The 17,277-nt window shown below is 42.2% G+C and overlaps 1 protein-coding gene across 4 annotated transcripts in view; it reads left to right on the top strand.

Moving 5' to 3' along the window:
• Positions 1 to 9,072: 9,072 nt before the first annotated feature.
• LMNTD1 (lamin tail domain containing 1) overlaps positions 9,073 to 17,277 on the top strand; it is a 215,538-nt gene continuing 207,333 nt past the window's right edge. For 3 of the 4 annotated variants that reach the window (XM_075759068.1, XM_075759063.1, XM_075759075.1), the window contains exon 1: positions 16,771 to 16,856. The gene's annotated coding sequence lies outside the window, so the exon portion shown is untranslated. Of the gene's footprint in view, positions 9,447 to 16,770; positions 16,857 to 17,277 lie in introns of those variants that run through there. The other variant, XM_075759065.1, reaches the window with a different exon arrangement.

Genomic DNA, 17,277 nt, shown 5'->3' with positions numbered 1-17,277 from the left:
CAGGTTTTAAAGTTTTCACTGGCCTGTTTAAATCAATAGTTATTTGGCACGGTCAGTTGTAAACCATAATTTGTAAAGTATTTTTTTTAAAATTCTGTCTTCTGTAGATCATTGCACAAGTCTTGGCTTTCATTAGAAAAAAAAGTAAGTTTGTAGTTGTCATGGTTACAAAGAAAAGCAAGAAAGGTGTGAACCTTGACAGTTCCAAAACCAAAATGCAAATAAGAGGAAATCAAAATGTCATATGATTTAGGGGGAGAAATTACTAATATTAGCCTTTAGACATTTAATTTTAATTTGAATGACAACAAAGTGCTTTGCCTATTAAGTTTTATGCAAGTACTTTGCATTATCTTTTTGCCAAATCCTGGCAAGAAGTATCAGTGTCAATCTCAAGCAATTTAGAAGAGAGAAAATGACTTATTATAGCTCTGATAAAGTATGGGTAGATACCAGCTAAAACAAACAAACATCCCTGTGGGGACTCGCGTCCATCTTCCCTAGGGAAGCTAAATGGTGACAGTACCACTATGCTAACCAAGGACTGAGAAACTATCTGAAAATCAAGCTACCTAAAATGATTCTTCTGTTGAAGAGTTGGTTTCGTATAGAAAAAAACCTCACACCTTAAAAAAAAAAAAAAATCCAATGGCAGGGACAAAAATAGTTGACTTAACTAGAGTGAATGACAAGAAAAATATTTTAATTTGGAAACCTAGAAACATGCACTTGAAACAGGTATGATATTTAACGTAGGAGTTAATTTGCTTGATGTCTGGAAATCTGTGCCCTTCTCTCATCAAGGATATTTAGACAAGCATATTCTTTTATAATACACAGAAAGGTTGTAAAGTCTTTGTGATTCCCATGCTTGTTTGTTTTTCCTGTAAACCGGAGAGGAATACCCCCTCTCTCCAGGTGTGATACAAAGCTTTAAGATACTAGGATGTCCCTCCATGAAGCTCACAAACCAGCAATATTTGAAGGGTCTATCATGGCATTATTGCTCATGATTTAGCATAATTATTATTTCCAGTGTAAGATATGGCTCTATGAGCAATGTATTTAAATATCTTTAAATACATTTATAACTATATTCACTTTCAGTTTATCAATCGCAGGTTTGTTATTCTTCTGTGAAGCTGGCAAAAGTATGCCAAAAGACATGCCTCCTTTTTTATTATGCACAGATTTCTATCATGCACATAAAAAGAAATACTAAACCCCTTTCATATTTTGCCCTTGTCAATAAATTCTAAAAACTCTGTTTTTCCTACTGCACAGTACTTCCATCTCCATTGAAAATGATGGGAATTGCCTGTCCCCTGAAGCAGCAACATCAAGTCTAATATACTTGAAGATACAAAGAGTGCAAAATTTTGAAAACATTTCAGTAATTCCAGAGTTTAAGCCCCATTTTCATAAGTAAGTAAGGGCCAGATTTCCAAAGCTTTTGGAAAATGCAAATAGATGCCTAGAGGGCTTTCAAAAGCACACATCAAAATGGAGAAGGAAAAAACCAGAACAAAGTATTGCTGCTGAGGTTTCCATATTAAGAAGTTTGCATGGGAAAAAAAAGAAGTTTGTTACTTCTCATGGATTTTTGGAAAAGCTTGGGAATAAACACTAAAACATCACTGTACAACAGATCTTCAAAGCTTTGTAGTAAATGTTTTATGTCATCCTAGCAAATCTGTTGCAGAAAAAATTGGTGCTTTGCTTTGCAAGGTCTGTATTTAACATGAATTCAGCAGATAAATTTCTTTGTTGAAAACAGTTTCCCTGTTGTTTTGTAAAGTCCTTTTCTCAGTCTCATTCCTTGCTTTTGTGGTCCATCAGTTGGGAAACATGAGAGGGCAAGATACGCACTTTCAACAAAGAACTAATTTCCTGATCCTTATGACCTGAGTGCGCCAAGCTTCCCCACAGAGAAACAAATTGGATGACTATTTTAGGATAATTGGGTAGTTCGATGCCTTACAAGTAAGTTATTGGAAATCAGACCTGTGAAAAGCTCTTTCCTGGCTTTACCTGCAGTTGCCTCTCAACGAGCACTTTGGTTTTGAGAGGTTTCATTTTTTTTGTCCACTTCAGACACAACTGAAAAAGAGCAAAGAGAATAGCGAAAGCAGGTTTGTGAGAAGGTTTCAGATATGTACATTATAAACTGGTTGTTATTGGGAATAAAGTTTTCTTCCTTATGCTTTTCTTGTCCCTCCTCCTCTTCCTTTTACATGGTGTCTTTTTAAGTACAAAATTTGCAAAAGTCTTGTGTGCCTGTGTGAGGCTCCATCCACTATCACACTGTATTTACAGATCTATGCACATCCTTAAACTTTTAAGGTCATGTGTCTTGGCTTTTTACACCTATTGGAAGTACCTAGTTTACTGGTGAATCAAGGTGCAAGATTCTCACTACTGGTTCATGCCCCGTGTTTTTCCCCCAGCTCACAAATCTTGCAAATTTCTTGTGGGACACCCTAATTCCTTGTCCTCCTTGGGGCACCCTATGCTGGGAGCACTGATGGATCTCATCGGTCATGCGGTAGCATGTGGAGTCACAACCTAGGAGAGGCTGTTCCAGGACAAGGTGCTGCCCTGCAGGGTCCCCGAGGTGCTCCGCAGGGAGGTTTCCTGGCGCGACCCTCCCTCCTGATGCCACACACAAGCTGGCCAAGTGGCCTGGCACAGCCACCTGGTTGTATCTTCATGTAATCCACGTCTGGGCTGACGTTCCTGGCCCAGGATTGAGTAGAGATCTTCGTTGATAGCTATCAAATGGGCTGCCAGGGATAACGAAGCCTAAATCTGTTTCAGCAACTTTCACTTGAGCAGACCCAATGATCTTGGAGACTATAAATGAAGTAAAGCCTTCACACTGCTTTGGGGTTCATAATAGTTTTACAGATGGGTGGGAACTATACCCAGAAGTTGAGTGGGCCAGTTCTAAGAAGAGGGCACAGATCCGGGTTTCTCTTGGATCAAGTGTTCGAAACTATCATTTGACTGGTTAAAAACCACTCAGCTAGTCAGTAGCAGAGTTTGGCAGCTGAGCTTCGGGCTCTGGAATCGTGTGCTCTCACCGCTAGACAACGCTGGGCTGCTCCATCATCAGAGTAACTCTACAGCCGGAGTTACAGCTCTAGACACAACCAGAGGCCAATGCCCGACGAAGCTCTGCTTGACTGCACGGAGGTGCCTCTGAAGAAGTAGGTTGGCACCTCTTCTTTCCACAGGCTGTTTTCTGCACAGCCAACACGTCATCTCATGGGAGCATAAGAAAGGTGCGTTTTCCAGCATTCCGAAATACGGGAGAAAGCCTCCCCCAGGCCAGCTGCACACTAGGGTGTGGATGTGCTCATGGGAGTGACTGAAGCAGAATAGAGAGATACCCAAGCCATTACAAAATAGCTGTAACAACGGTGTTGTAAGGTCAGGTCTGACCTGAGATCAGGGCAAGCTAATTTACCCTTCTGGGAAATAAGCTGAACACAAGGTGCCCTTTTCTATACTAGGGAAGTATTTTAGAGCAGTTCTTCAAAACCGCAGCTCTATTGCTGAATAGCAAGCCCATCCTGGCCCAGCCAGTTCCCCTTTCATGGCTCCACAAAGCCACATCATTTTGTAACTGGGAAGGATTGGTAAGCTGCACAGAGCTATCAGAAGAGGGGTTGTTGCTCCTTATATTCCGTCATGGCGGTGGTTATCTAAACACCCACCTAGGATCCCTTTGTGGTAAGAACCGTGCACCCCTGTTGCAAAGAGGTAGGGCTTTATAGACTACACAGGTCCTCTGGGACATTTCGTAGAAGAAGGAAGAGCAGGCTTGTGGTAGGAGGGAGCTCTTTTTCTGAGACCGTCTGCTGGTGGTTAAAGGCAAGTGGCACCTTCTCCTGACTGTAAATCTACAAGAGAGCTCAGATCTACAATATTTTTTTTTTCCAAGAGAAAAATATCATGCTCAGATGTGAAAATATAACTACAAATGTTTTTGCACATAACTATAATGCTTAGAGAAGGCTAATTTTAATTTTGGGTCCAGGGCCATATTCTCAGCCTTGTTTCAAAAGGACCTATAGCAATTTATACTAAATAAGGATCTGGTCTATAATTTTCTATACCAACTGAAAAGGAGCACGGGGTTCAGGCTTTTTCCCCACTGCTCCTTATAGCCTGAAGCACAACCTTCCAGTGAACAGAATGATGAATATTCCAATGTCCTGAACATGATGGATTTTAATTTCTTATTAGAGGAAGCAGAGTTAGAGAGAAAATAATAGCTTTAGAGAGAATGGCTCTGTTTTTGTTTTTTAAGTACCTACATTTGCCTGGTAGTCTGCTACATAAGCGAATTCTCTTGAAATGTGATTACTGATGTACCTTTTTTTTATTATATCTCTTATGTCACACAGCCCACCAGTGTAGTTCCTCAAGAGAGAATGAAAGGGGTGTAAAAGCAGAAAAAAGAGCAGTAATGCTAAATGGCAGGAAAAAAATTAGTATTAAGTATAGGTGGTCAAAACCCAGCAAAATAGTTTTGTTAAATTGTTGATGTTTTTCTAAAAACCTCAGCTGTAAAAGGAATCTGTTATGTGACATGGTAGAAATTCAAGGTAGAAATTTCCAGCACAAAGACATCATTTCATTTGTGCGCTAAAACTTTCTATTGAAATGTAAGCACGGGAGGTGCAAGTAACTCTGACGCTAACTGGATCAATACTGGATGTATACTTCTTCATTGCTGTAAAATCACAGCTCCAAGCTGCTTTCAAGGGTCTGGGTCTGGTCAGTAAGTAAAGGCAAATAGTGTGCCAAGCAGGAAAGCAGTAAACACACAGTAAATTGATTTAGGCCAATTTTTATTCTTTCAAGCAATAGTAAGTAACCTCTAAGCTCTGTTTTTCTGACCTGTCCCTGACTTCTGCTATTTGTTTGCTTTTTCAGGTCACTCAGTTTTGTGTCATGCCTAATAAAAAGAAGGAATGGTCTTTTGTTCTTGGTCACTTTTTGTTTTCTACTTACAGATGGCAGAGTTATAAGGATGGCAATACTAAGGAAAGCTGAAAAACAGAAGGTCTTGAATAAGATGAACTTATTTTTAGGTATTGTAGCAGAAAAGGGTTTCTTAACTAATTAGCCGGCCTTTCAACCAAAGACAGAAACAAAGGAAGAGCCAAGCTGCTGTAAGATAATCATTCTGTTTATCTGTGCTGTGCAAACACTGCTTGTAAAGTAACGATAAGCCCTTTGCACTTAGGTAACACAACTGATCCAGGCATCTCTCTGAGATGCTGTGCAGGTCTCCCGAAATTCAGAAGAGGCTTCTCCCTAGATTCAGGTGGTTTTCCAGATGCATATTTTAGAAACTTCAACAGTTTTCTTCTCCTACAGTCTAATGAAATGTATAAATTGTGAATACTGGGGTGAGCATCCCCATTCCTCGGGAAAGGGCAAGAGGAAGGCAGATTAAAACTCCTCGTTCTTTTTGTGTCACAGCAGGAATTCCAGACGGGGTCTTCTTGACTCTGCCTATGGTCTGTCTGGAGGGGTGCAGGTAGTTCCCTCTCCCCTCAGCCTACCTTCATCTCATGGCTCACATCAGGGAGGGGGGTATCAAGGGGCCGATGCTCCTTTTCGCTCCTGGGCTTTGAGGGAAGATGGTTTAACCTCACTCTGAATTCCCACCGTTCAGCTTCTTGCTCTCTTTGGGGTTCTTCTCTGGTTTTAAGTGTGCCATGTCTGAGGAGCATTCCTGACAGAAAGTGGTGTTGAAACATACATTTTTAAATTGGCGAATAGATATTTTCTGACACAGCCCCCCCTCAGTCTTTCCTGTTGATCAATATCGTTTTGGCTGCCTCAAATTATAGGAGCTGGCGTTCTGCTCCATCTCAGCTTGCCCTACACAGGCTGGCGTTGAAATCGGAGGCACTTCGGGCAAGCAAGAATAATTTCCTGTAGGCTGCAAAATGACAGAAAACAAGAACAGGGCCTTGGTACTTGGAACACATATAGAGAGGCAGGCTGATTATAAAGAAATTTGGTTTAGACAGAGTTTTGTTTCTTAGTAGCGAGAGGGTTACGAAGATGATCTTGTTTGTCATTTGCCAGTTACGCCCTGCTGTGAAATTGTTGTTTTCTGAGGGCTTTTCTTTTCATCCAAAGGCACTCTTCCTAAAACAATGTTCCCATCCCTGTTTCACACCAAACTATTGGGGAAAGTTTGGCAAAGTCACACACCTATTTATGCCTAGCACTGTGTGAATGTTTCATCTTTCACAAGCCATGCCAAAGAGACTCACCATGAAAACAAGGATCTAAATAATTTTGGGATAAATGAGGGGTGTTTTTCTCTCTTCCAGTATTAAGTGTTTATAAACTTCAAAGGAATAATAACCTTGAAAAAAATTATAAAACCAAACATCGCTTTGAAAAATGAATGTTTTATTTCAGAAATGAAACATGTGGGATGGTTTTGATTTTTTTTTTTTTATTCTTTGAGGGTTTTTATTGAATTCCTCTCCCCTCGGCACAAGCAATCTGTAGATACTCACAAGACCCAGTGTCCTCAGGATTAGCCTGGCATCTCTTCCATGAAAAAGAATGGAGTGTAAAGAGTTCTTAGCAGATCCTCATTTTAGGTGTGGTACTATGTGCCTCCACTGACAAAGAGGGCAGGCTGCATATCTGAGCAAGTATTCCTTTTTAATTTCTTTTCTCACGGCCAGTATTTGCTTTCCAAGTGGGTGAAAGAGTGCTGCTATTGATCATCCCGTGGGAGATGCCTGCCCAGAGACACTACTATTGAGGAGCATGCCTCAGGACGGGGCTATTGTCCCTGTGAAGCCTTGGTAGGTGTCCTGCAGTTCATTACCCCCAGGGCATTCCCCTGATTCAGGGCCCCTTGGACCAGGTACAGCCTGCCGCTGGAATCGGGGGGGTCGTACATCAGGACAAACCGCTCTGCCTGGCATGGTCCCAAAGAAGAAGAGCAGCCAGGGACCCATGGTGTAAATGTGTGAGAGAGAAGCCAAAGGGATGAGGGATGTGAGGTAGTGGCCTGTTCTGCAAGTCCTGTGTTCAATGTGTGCGACTTGAGAGAACTCACTATCTGAGGGCTAAGACAGCGGACGATTATCACATTGGTGTTCAGGCAACAAAAGGGACGATTTCACCTTCTCTACTCTTCTTCAGGGGTTGGCAGTAGTTTCAGAGCCCAAGCATGCGATGATATGTTTTGTAACATGGCAGGCTAACGCAGGGCAGCATCTGGGATGTCAAGGAAATGTTTTTCACTCAGTATCATGAAAATTCCTAGAGTGTCAACAAAACCCCGTGCTTTCTGCTGAGGGAATTTATGTGTTTCCATCTTCCTAATTTTTGTAGACACAGAAATCCCCCAGACCAACATTAGTTTTCAAAGCTGTTCTGAGAAAATACCTATTTTTCTCTGGTACTGGCAAAGTCTGCCAGTACAATCAGGTACCCTTCGTATCTACCTGCCTTGTGCGTGCACCCTTTGTGACCTTATCCCCGCGTAACAGAGAAATCCCTCTGTTAAACAGCTACAACACAGGAAACTAGTGCGAGTGTCAGACAGCTCTGGCCAAATGATTTCTGACTAGGGTCCCCAAAGAAAACTCTACACATCTGTAATATATTTATGACTCTGCTTACTCATGATTTCTCCTCCCTGTGGTCCCTTTTAATGACGGGTATGAAAAATGAAACTCCTTCATAGACTCCAGCAAACTAAACAGACCTAACAAATGAACGGTATGTTCTTCAAATACCATGATACCAGTTATTGGTTGACAAATTTACATCGATACATGGCATGGGGTCTGTTACGAGTTTCCTGCAACCCGTAAGACACTCAGGGCCGAGCGGTGCCAGAAGCAGGACTCACGTGAGTCCCACGCTGTGGCTGAGGGCACTTTTATGGCCCTTAAATGGGCAGCGCTGTTTGTGCAGCAGTAAGAATGGCTAAGTGAATTTACAGTGCATGACTCCAAAATTACATTTTTTAACTACGTAGCAGCAAAATAGCCCAGAGAGGGGATGTGAACCCAGATGCCCTTTACGGTGTATAAAGCAAGGAGAGGGGGAGGTTGGAACTGTTGTTCTCTATGATGTACCTTTAGAAAAGGTAAATCTCCTGTAAGCTGGAGGGAGACCGTTCAGTCATTTCAAGGTGCATATAACTATAATGCACTGTGCCATTTACATAAGACATATCTTTGGTTAAATTCTTTGAAAAGGATACCATCAATTTAAAGATTACATTTTCCTGGGTCATTAAAGTTAGGCGCATACTAATTTATTAAAAGGTAATGTATTATATCTAGGAAGAGATAATATCTGCCAGAAATTCCAGGGAGGCTTTAGAGGTCTTGCTGTGATGAGTCAAGCTGATAACGGCATACAGTGAGACAGCTGCCTGTTCATCAAGGAAAAGGGGTGCAGTGTGGCGGCAATAATCGTTTGGGAAGGGAGCATGGAGACACACAGCAGTGGATCCTGCTCAGAAAAAAGGAAACGCATCCAACCTTATTTACTGGGTAGCATTGCAACACATCACAGAAGCGGCTGCTAACTTCACTTAACATGTGCCAAATGCTGTCCAGCCATGTGCAAATAAAAAGCTCCTGTACCAAAGAGCTTTTACCATCACAATGTGCAAAAAGCCAGTGTGGACCCCTGTCAAGTAACTAGCCTGTTGGGAGATGTGAAGAAGGTTTGCAATGTAATTAACCCTTTCCTAAGTTATCTCTTGGTAGATCTTTACAGTTAAAATGACCGCGTGGGAATACGAAGATGCCCACATCACAGTGGTTGAGATGGAGGGAGCATGGCCGTGTTCCCAGCCTGTGTGATATCAGCAAAGAAAATGTGTGAGTAGCAATTTTAGAAGTCAAACCTGAAGGCTACATAAATTCAGTCAGCGAGAAGATGAGCCACTGAGGCTAATAACTTGGCTGGGGAGTGAGATGCTTCCGTGTAACAAGCACTGGAAGAGCAACACACCAGAAAGCATCAGCAGAGATGCAAGGTGACAGACATGAGCCTCAGTGCACTGGGATCATCCCTGCAGATCCATGGCTTTGGCCAAGAAACTAAGTAGAAAGAGGAGGGGAAAAAAATCCCTGTTGGAATCAATGCTGAATTGCAGAGGTTGCCACAGCAATATGGGAAGGACCTGGCTAGAGACAACCATGGTGGAAAACCTGTGGCTAAGAGTGAGGAGGAAAGAGTAAAGGCTGATGACATGAGACAGCAGTGTGAGAGGACCTGGAAGTTGGTCTTGGCTTGAACTTGGCCTCTGTGTCAGCAAGATTGTGTAAGTGGGGAAGTTCCTGCCAGTGTCTTGCTTGGAGGCTGGGGCTGGGAGCCGGAGGCTGGCAGGGACGGTATTGCTGCGACGGCTGAGTTTCTCTTACATCCAGGTTATCTGTACAACAATTTCCCTTATATGAATGCCAAATTAAGCTAGAGGGAGAGGGCTGGTATAAGGAATATGAAGAAAACATGCTTTATGCTGAAATTATTTTAATTATTGCAATTCTGAGCCAGTCCTAAGAATTTAAAAATAACACCCTCAAAGTTCAGCACTAAGTGCCCTACCTGATGTCCACTGTTTTGAGACCACAAATCATTTCCAGATCTTTGGCTCCTAACAGGCACCATCAGCACAAACCTTTTTCCCCAAACACATGTTCTCTGTTTTTAACCCCTGAGAGGGTCTGGGAAACTCCGATATTATCTGCTTTTCCCTAACTCTCAGGGAGCCACCACGGAGAACTCTGAGCTGGGATGCCATGGAGCCTGAAAAGCACGTCCCAGAGTCCAGAGCAAAGATAATTTTCTGCAAGACATAGTCTAGGCTCCATCATCCCATGCCATGAGTAACGCGCAGCTGCCTCCTGCCCCGGCTGGGAGCGGGAGGAGCAGGGAGGTAGGATTTGGGCAGCTGGCCAGCAGCAACCCAGTGACAGACCCTGACTCAGACTGTGAGCAACCTTGGCCTTCTTGTGGATGTTTCCTTGAAAGGAGTGATTTGGCCTTAGGCGTAGCAGCCAAAAAGGAAAGGAACGCCAAGAAATCATTTGTGTTCGGGAATTGCTTGCTTTCCTTTTGCACAAGTTTGTTGTGGTTTCTTTTTTTTTTTTTTTAAGGATGAGCCTAGTTGTTCCACATGCTCATCTTCTGGTCATTAGCAACTTTTAATGTGAAAAAGACGCATCGGAAAATTGATACTCATAGTTTCTGAATTGTGAGATAGTTTTCAGAGGAACTGAATGTGTTTGTTTCAGTGTTATTGTCAAGAAATCTTTCGGGCTTTGAAACTAAAATATCTTTTCCTAATTTATTAAAAAAAATGCCTTCATTGCAAAGTTTTGATCTGAGCACAGAATCTTTTGGGCTCCAACTTGAGATGGATTTGTGGCTTAAACAAGGAACTTCAACTTCACCTTTTCCCTAGTTTTCCCATCTGTGAATTATTGTTTTTCTTCCAGCAGAGGTTTATAAACATCCAAGCAAAAAAGTCTTGGAGAAGTATACTGTTATACAACTGCTAATCATTACTATTCTTCTATTGTATTTGGTGACGTAAGAAAGTCTTAGCCAGATGCCTTAAAATGTGAGGAAATGTCTGCAAGGCATCTTTGTGGTAACACATGGGTGCAGATTCCATTCATCATTTCCTTGACAGTTTAACTAACTACTCCCAAGCCAAAAAAGATCACTGAAATCCCTTCCAGAAATATTAGCTGAAGGACAGGACCAAGTCACTAAAAGCTCAGACAGCCTGTATAATTGGAAATGCCAAGGCTCACAGACTATCAGGAAGGGGTCTGCAGAAGGTAATAAAAAAATGCTAGCTTGCTATGCACAGCTTTAAATTCTATACACAGGGATTTACACCTCCACTGGAAAGAAAAGAAAAGAAAAAAAGAGAAAAAAAGAGAAGAGAAGAGAAGAGAAGAGAAGAGAAGAGAAGAGAAGAGAAGAGAAGAGAAGAGAAGAGAAGAGAAGAGAAAGGAAAGGAAAAGAAAGGAAAGGAAAAGAAAAAAGAAAAGAAAAGAAAAAAGAAAAGAGAAAAGAAAGAAAAGAAGGCAAAGAAAGAAAACAAAGAAAAGAAAATAAGAGAAAAGAAAGGAAAAGAAAAGAAAAGAAAAGAAAAGAAAAGAAAAGAAAAGAAAAGAAAAGAGAAAAGAAAAGATTAAAAAAAGTTTAGAACTCTGCACATTGTACACAGTTGGAACCACTCATCCAGAAACTCCGGTTTGAACTTTCCGAAGTACCTGTGGGATTTAGAACAAATCCCGGTTAACTTCAGTAGAACTGGGGCCCTCACATCACTTAAATAATTGAAAGCCCGAGTTAGAATCGCCAGAAACATGTTTTTTAACCTTTTACAATTTGCAGCACCTTAAAACTTTTTTTTCCAGTGGAAGTGTCAGTTCCTGTAGAGTGATTTAATATTGCAGAAAATAGGTTTGCTTTTCTTAGTTACCCTCTGCAGAGCCCTTAAAACCACTCTTTGAACACATAGATTGCAGGTTAAAACCTGTAACTTTGACATATCTCAAAATATTTATTGTTTTCTCTAGACCCCCTTGTCCTGGCACCATTCAAACACTACACAAAAGGCAGTGTCTAGTCCTTGGGTTCAGAAAAAGCTGAAAAACATCAACTGTAAATGTTTAGTACTTAGGGGTTTTTATTTGAAAGCCAGTTTCATGATTTTTGAGTGCTAGCTTACAATTTTTGAATGTTTGATGTTGGTAATGATGCATTCCTGACTTTTTTCCTGATATTACATGCTTTATGTTGGTCCTCTACAAATTATAGGCCAAATATTAAAAAATCTTTTCATATTGAAATATGGGTGGGTGAGTGTTTCCTGCTTGTTTCTGGCTAAGTAAAAAAACCCCTGAAAACCTGAGTAAGCAATCTGTCCAGGACCATCAAAATATAACATTATAAAATTATATAGCGACATATGCGAACTATAGATCCAGATCCATGCTTGCTTCTGGGACAAACTCTGTTCTAGCAAATTTGAACTCATGTCTGCTCCCTATTAAAGCCTGCAAGAACGACAACCTGAGGAGACCAAGAGCGAGCCAGGAAAAGGCCATCAAACACAGCTTTAAAGGTTGTATTGCTCTTGGTACCAGAAAGAACAATGGCCATAAGCGATTTGCTTTGTGTTTATAGCTTTTACCTTGGTATGTTGTTTGTCTTATAATAAACTTCTTGACTCACTAATCATCCATTCAGAGGAGCTTTCTCAGCTGTGACTGGGGAAAAGATGAATGCGTCCAGTTTTGAAATTATGCAGTGAAATGCTACTCTGCATATTATAGCTACAGAATGATATATTATCTAATAAAACACAACACGAAAAAGGCTTTGGACGGCGCACTGAGCAGTCAACGGGCTGCTGAGAAAAATGTGAAGGAAGGATTTGGTGAGCTATGTGATGAAGGGAGGCAGCCCAGGGCAAAGGCTTGAAGGTGTTAGCCTTGGTGAGGCCTGACAGGTAACAGGAGTCGATGGCTGAGGGGCTCTGGAATGAAAAATACGTGCTTGATGTGGTCGTAAGAGAAATAGTCTTCATAGGACCGTAAAGAGCAGCAGATGACAGTGATGATGATCTGTTTGATGCAAAGAGACAGAACACCACAAAAATCTTTTCAAAATTGCAATATATTCCAACTGGATACAACACAAACTGAACATCATAGGTCAAGAGTTGTCAATCCACCACGGACAGCTTGACCACACCGGGGCTACTGTCACCATCCCTGCACGCTGCAGTAACGCCCGATACCAAAACAGTAACAGGATTTTAGGGACTTGGGAAAGCAGCAAGGCCCTCTCTGAAACAGAGTGGCACACAGGGCCTGGGAAACAAGTGAGGGCCATTGTTTAGGTGTTTAATTTAAACTACATCCAGCCTGGAGGGAGTGCTGAAAAGAACTTGAGGTTCTTCTGTGTATTGGGACAGCTTTCTCCCTCAGCCCCAAACGCACCAAGGACTGGTCATGCCTGACCTGAGGAGCCTGACCTGGCTGTTGGTCTAAGAGCTTGGGTCGCTCTGCTTCTTTTGGTTTGGTACCTCTAAGTAAAGCCTTAACTGAGGACATTATTCACTAGAGTGGCTGCAGTGTTCCTTATCTGGTCTGGTGGGCAGAAAGACAAGCCTGCATATACGTTTTGGCATTGGAAAGAAGTTGTTAATTGTTGCAGTTTGGAAAAACAGACTTCTCCAAGGCTAAATATCTGAGGATGTTAATGATACAAAGCGTAGACTTTCAATTCTGAATCACAGAATAAAACCAACTCCAAATGATGAAGAACGCAAAGTTGCTACTTCTTGGAAAATGCTTGGTAGCCTACATGAAGGTAGCTTAGCTTCCTCAGATGAGGTCTGCCCCTTGATTTGCACCAATTTGGTCAGTTTTTAAAGTGATTGAATTAATCTAGTCATCGTGCTGAGGCATTCACAGCTGAAATGTAGCAATGTAAGCAGAACTGCTGGAACGGGTCGTATGAGCATTTGTTTCATCTGTTCATTTGTTTCATCTGTTCATTTGTTTCAGTGGTTAGTCCCAACAGCCTTTAGTTCAAACAGCCTTTCATGGCAGTAAATTAAGGGAAATCTTGGGAACTTGCAGCCAACATGGCAGTTTTGGGGTCAAATTTGCTTTTAAACCTTTGCAGATTGGTTATATGACAGTATGGCATAACAGTGTGACTGAGCACAAACGTTAAGCAAACCATTAAAACATCATTTCTACTCTGAAAAGACAATTTCTTAAGTGCCAGGAAAGGCCATAGCTACACGGTCACTGAAACCTTTATCTGGTCCTTTGTTCACAGCCACTTTGAACACATCTTTACTTCCATGACCTTGTACTTTTTTTTCTGTAGAAAAGCAATGGCCTCATTAAATAAACCTGACCAAACTGGTCCCTATTGCACACCCATTCTCTGTGTACTAAGGGTCACGAGGACAGAAATAAAAAGCTATTACTCTACTGAACCTTGTGATATGCATAAAGAACATGAAGTAAGATTATATATATTGAGAACTGGAGCTTTCTGAATTTCAAGTACCTATTTTTACACTGGATTAGCATTTCCCCTGCCCTTCCAAGCCTTGTTAACAGAGCATCATGCGGCTGTCCACAGTGATCAGCAGCAGCAGGGGGACTCTCCTGCTCAAGCATTTCTGCTATTTGGGCTTATGGAATGCCAAGAATGACCAGGAACTTGCCATTGGAGAGGCATGATGTACTTTGGAGCTGGGTTTTGCAGGTATTTGCTGACAGCAGAAAACCAGTGGACTCATGATTTCCTCTCCAGGCTCCAGACAGGGATGTGCTTTAGTGGGCACAGTCTTCTGCCTGACTCTGAAGCATGCTCTTTCCTGCCTCTCCTTTTCATTCTTGGGATGCTACTCAGCAAAGTGCTGCCTGTACATTCACCCACTGTCTTGGGTGGGCTTTGCAAACTGTGCGGAGTTCCCGGGGCCACAGCTACAATTAGCAGTTAGATTTAAGGTACCTACCTTAAGGTATACCTGCAGTAACAGCAATGGAAATAGTGTGTGCAGTACATACATACACCTACTTCTGTCTCTTCCCCGCTGCAGTTCTCCTCACTCAGCTAGCCATCTTTCTCCTCTGCACAGTCAGTGCAGACATAGCTCCCCTGCCCAGGGCAACGACGTTCATCCCTACTCGCCCTTCCTCGACTTCTCAGCTGGTCTCAACAGCTTTTTTCCTCCCCAACTCTTAGTCTCTTTGATGGCCAGACTCCGGTCCCGCGTTCTGACCCTCATGTCACATCCAGCTCCCCTCTTGCTACCCCAGGCACCCAGTCCTCTGTAAACTGCACATCTGTCCTCTGCCTCAGGTATTGTCTCACAGTCTAATCTCCTTCTCTTGTTCCCCATCTTGCTTCTCACACCACTGTACAGTTCTGGTAGATTCCTTCTTCATGGGGTATGTTCAGGAGGAAGGAAATCCTGGGAAAGTATGAGGGAAAGAGTGCCTGCTCTTTGCTTTGGTGCCCCAATCCATGGGCTAGAGGAGCCAGAACCGCAAATAAAGCAAAAGACCTGCTTGGCCCTAGGATGCCAGGTGTGTATTACAGATGAGTTTTAGCAAATCTCTAGAAAATCAAGCTGTGAAGCTTTATTGAGGCTCAACTTTACTAGCACAGGTGTGCTCACTGCCAGCAAGTGTGAGGTCTCCCTGCCTCCTCTTCCTGAGGGCCTGCCGCCAGCATTTGTCTTTCATTGGCATTTGTATCCCTTGGACCTACGTCTGATCACTGGCAGAAAACTAATCCAGCCACTTTCTGTGGGATTAGTGAACTGAATTAGGGGAGCCCACGGAGGGGACTGATGTGCGTGAGAAGTGACATGTGGAAGGGGCTGAGACAACCTGGCCAGGAGAAGGAGCAGGGCGGGGATCTCCCCTGGTGTTAGCCCAGAGCCCCTTGAAAAGCTCAGCTGGTCAGAGAGATGTAGTCTCTGCTTCTGGTCAGCTGGTGCTGCCTGCAGTTTTTGAAAGCCTTGTAATGTGGTCAAATTGGGGCAGGCTTTCACAAAGGCAAATTTCATGTTCCTTTTTCAAAGGGCAAGGGCATTAAAGCCTCTCAGAGAAAGATTACCAGAATATTTTGATAAGGCAAAATATACCCTAGCCCTTGTCTTAGAGATAAGAACAACTTCTGACTAAAAGTTTCCCCGTGTAATTCAGGTTTAGGTAAATATTCAGCGTGGAAATTTTTTCTAAAATATCTAATGTTTGGTAAATGTGCTTAAGCAATCTCAACAATAGAGCTGCCAGCCCCACCTACAAGAGATTTGCACCCTTTTGGCAGAAAGATCTAAGATTGAATGGGTATAAGGCAAAGCTGGGGAAATTACGTCGTTCACTACTTCCCAATGAGTCATCAACAGGTTTTTTAGAACTTTGTAATAACGGCATTTTTTTTTTTTTAGAACACATGAGATGTTTTTCTTCAAAAAGTAGCATTGTAATGAGGGAGGAGTGGAAACGCATGTGCTTTTCATCTGCACAGAATACAAAGAGACTATGTAATGTAAAGCAGACCTTAAAAGAGACAAATAAGCATGTTAAAGAAAAATGCTGGTAGAATAAATCTGCAAAAAAGTGTTTCAAGTGCACATTGAAATCCTTTCATATCATCTGAAGTAGATGAGCTAGACAGAGAAAACTACGCCAAGAGTCACGGAAGGGCTGATAGATAGGCTCACACGCCCAGGACTGATAAACAAGTTTTGTACAAATCTCTTTCATACTGTTTTGCTTTTCTTCTGATAAATATTTAAAAAGAGATTTGTCTTACCAGGATGACTTTAGTATGAGAAAGTGAAAAGAGCAGGGGCGTAATATTCATGGATTAGAAAGCTTTACAAACTTTTGCTTTGGTTTATTTTATACGGTGTGCAACCAGCATCGCTTACGCAGTCCCACATAGTCTTTGCCACCCTATGCTAGTGTGGTTATAAGCCAGTCACAAGCAGAAGTCTTAAGGCAGGTACTTTTATGGTCTTCCAGTTTCCCTATGTTTCTCCTCCTGCCTCTCCTTGCCTGCAGAGCCCTGGAAACATGATAGCCCAGACTCCACCCTGCTGTTGGAAAGTTCATGGAAACCATCAATCAGAACTAGTTGCCTTTAGCAACCAACAACAAATCTGCCCGAGTTAGCCACAGGGATGGAGAGTACGTGGTTATTGCTACGTTGATGTTCAGCTGAGAATTCCTGGAATCAGGAATACTTAACCTGTAGGAGCTTCCAGAAAGAAAGTAAGTATTAAATAATGTCTGCAGGGTGTGATAGAAGGCTCCTCCAGCTTGGCTGCACCCCAGTCACTATCGCTTAGAGCAGAAAGAGAGCCTAAGCCAGTTTGGAAACTAATAACCAGGGGGTTCCTCATTTGAGGTGCCTGTCTCAGTCGTGGGAGGGAAAGGCATGCTGAAAATGCCACTGGACAGCCTGTCTTGCAGTCCTCAGCGAGGTTTCTTCTGGCTGAAAATCCACAGGAGTGGAAATGTCACAGTCAGCCTTTCTAATAGCCTGAATTGTAGTATATTTTAACGTTATTATTGCTGATTTGTTATGTAAAACCTTAAACACCTTGACAGGGCAAGATATATATACCTATTTATAGTAGATGTATAGGTGTGTGTGCTATATATCTATATATTTGTATTGAGAAACCGTATC

This window comes from Balearica regulorum, chromosome 1, assembly GCF_011004875.1.
Source record: "Balearica regulorum gibbericeps isolate bBalReg1 chromosome 1, bBalReg1.pri, whole genome shotgun sequence".
Taxonomy (NCBI): domain Eukaryota; kingdom Metazoa; phylum Chordata; class Aves; order Gruiformes; family Gruidae; genus Balearica; species Balearica regulorum.
The sequence above is the reverse complement of the archived record's forward strand: the minus strand, read 5'-3'. Positions and strand labels throughout refer to the sequence as shown.